Genomic DNA, 2,789 nt, shown 5'->3' with positions numbered 1-2,789 from the left:
GCCCCTGTCCTATACAGCCTGGCTCTCAAATGATTAAAGTTCATATGTCATTTATTGAATATGAATTATCATCAAACATTGTCCCGGGTTATTTCATTTAATCTTTATAGCAACCTGAGGTAGACCTATTATTTCCATTCTACCAAAGAGTAATGGAGGTAATTTCCTAGTGGATAGCAGAGCCAGTCTGCTCAAGCCTGCCTGACTCCAGCGCAAGCGTTCTTTATATTCAACAACTGCCACTTTACTCGATAACATTTAATTGACCCTGAACATATTAATAAATGCTAATTTACCAATTAATTTATTCATGCAGGGCAATTATTTCTTTTTTTCTTCCTTCTTAAACACAGGCATCAGTAAGAATAACTGAGTTAGCTAAGAAGTCTTAAAGCCCATGGTGTGTGTGTTTTTGGTGTGGGGGGGTTCAATTTGTAGATTTTTATTTGTAAATTCGTTTTCAACACAATATACAACCTCATCTACAGTCTGATTATACAAGTGCCAAGGGCAGAAAGATCTAGTATAAATACATTAAATAAAGAGGCAAAGCTGTGAAATTAAGTTGTATGCAGCAGGTCTGTGAGGATGGGGGAAATGTTGGGGAAATAAAACAGAGTAAGACTAAGGAATTGGAAGGTTTTAGCTAAAGTTCTTTCAGCCATCTTTCTCTTTAGCTCCATGTTTAAGGATTCGCGTGAACTCAATGTAACTTTGTCAATAGGTGCTTCTCTGTACAGCTTCCTCGTCTGTAAGCCAATCTCCCATTATTGTCAGCAGCTCTCTCAGGTAATCTTCCCAAATGGTGCCAGTTGCTTCTTCATCAAAGCAAGCAAAAGCATTTCTGATGACCTCTTCCTGGCCTGTGCCATTTAACTTCTCACCAAGCATCGTGGGGAACGTGGTGGGATTTATGGGCCCTGGAGCTGCATTCATCATGGCATCGAGCTGAGCACCAGCTGGATTCTTCCCTAGAGAAGCAAGCTGTCATGCAAATCTTCCTTGTCAGTGAACCCATGTCTGTTCTGACCTCTTTAAACTCCTGAACCTGAGGCTGGTCTAACATGGCGAGCACAGTGGATGTGGCATGCTGGGGGTGCTTCTGAGTGGTCTTGGTTTTTCCTGTTTGTTTGACATGGTAGCTGTTTAATTCACCGCCAGACACTACAGCCTGGGCTGCCCTGCACAAAACAACCCTGCTTGCATTTTAGCAAGTGACTGAAGGAACAAAGAATGAATGTCTGATGGTGAAATAGTAGCCATGGGGTTGCCTACTCCTTACAGCTATGCCTGGTGTCAGTTACACTGAAAGTCTGCAGACACAATGCAGGATTTTATTTGGCTAACATGATGTTATTAAAAAAATATAAATTTCAGTAGTTCTAGATGGGACGTTTGCCCTGCAGTTCATCCCAGTCCCCACCATTCCCTTTTCTTTCCATCTTTATTCTTTACTCATCCATGTTATCTGCCTGGTCTCCCTGGGGATGGAGGCACCGGGCTGATGGGTCATGGTAATGCTATTGGGAGATGAGACCTGCCTTTGGGCCATGAACCTCACCCCCCTCCAAATCCCTTCCCTCTCTCTCTTTCCCTCCAGGTGTTGTCATCTTCATCACACTGGCTGCTCTTCATTGCTGGCAGCTCTTAACACCTGCGATGGGTATATCTGTGGGTCTACTCTGCTGTTTCTAGCACCCAGCCCAGCCTTGGGAATGCCAGAGCTAAATTTAACTGCACTGCTTCATCAGATGCTTGGGTATTTTCAGCACTAGTAGCATGGGCTGGCTTAGCTGGAAGTTGCTGAGGGCTGCTGCCAAGTCACACCCAGTGTTTTGGATTGAAATTAGCCTCCAGCTTGTTCAGGGTTTGATCCCTCCCCCTTCCTTCTTAATTGGAGTTCAGGAGACTGAAGATGGCAAGGAGTGGCTGAGAGGAAGACAAGAGAAGGCATACCCTGGGGACCCTTTGAATTTGCTTGGTTATTTCTTCCTTCTCTTAGCCAGTCACCTTTACAGCACATGAGTGCTAGAAGATCCTGAGCTGGAGACCTTACTCTCCAGCTAAGTACGATGAGGGTGACCCACGTGGCCAGGACTACCTCCTGATTCGTAGCTGAGAGGAGGGTTTGGTCTGCATTGCACAATGCTGGGCTGCCTGCTGGCCTGTTCTCTCCTGGCCTGCTAGGACTCATTGTTCAGGGAGTGACCGGCCTTGTTCGGAGTGCCGGCATTCTTCATGTGTCATCCAGTGTCCTTTCCTAACCTGGGCATTGGTCAACAGCACTTTGTGCCCGAAAGCTTGGCCCTCAGCCCTCGGAAAGTCCCTAGCTGGTGGGACTGTGGGTTGGCAGTCCCTCTGGCCAAGAGAGCAGTGTATGTGCAGAATCACAGGTTTCCAGTGACGGTTACAAATAGAAGAGAGACCCTCCAGACCACAGCTCTCACGCTAGACAGGGCTTGGGATCCTCTGTTTGGAACTGCTCTTGTTACAGATGGCAAGCTGCAGCTCTCAAAGGTTGTTTTTTTTCCTTTCCATTTTATTTTCTTTATTGATTAAGGTATTACATATGTGTCCTTATCCCCCCATTGCCTCCCCACCCTCCCACACTCATGCCCTCATCCTCTGGTGTCTGTGTCCATTGGTTAGGCTTATATGCATGCATACAAGTCCTTTGGTTGATCTCTTCCCCTTCCCCCCGCCCTCCCCTATCTTCCCTCTGAGGTTTGACAGTCTGATCGATGCTTCTCTGTCTCTGGATCTGTTTTTATTCATCAGTTTATGTTGCT

At 46.0% G+C, this 2,789-nt stretch overlaps 1 pseudogene; it reads right to left on the bottom strand.

Moving 5' to 3' along the window:
* Window positions 1–407: 407 nt before the first annotated feature.
* On the bottom strand, window positions 408–1,207 carry LOC102251093 (annotated as a pseudogene).
* Window positions 1,208–2,789: the final 1,582 nt, after the last annotated feature.

The sequence above is a fragment of the Myotis brandtii genome, unplaced genomic scaffold (genome assembly GCF_000412655.1).
Source record: "Myotis brandtii unplaced genomic scaffold, ASM41265v1 scaffold17, whole genome shotgun sequence".
Lineage (NCBI taxonomy): Eukaryota > Metazoa > Chordata > Mammalia > Chiroptera > Vespertilionidae > Myotis > Myotis brandtii.
This window is presented reverse-complemented; position numbering and strand designations above follow the sequence as displayed.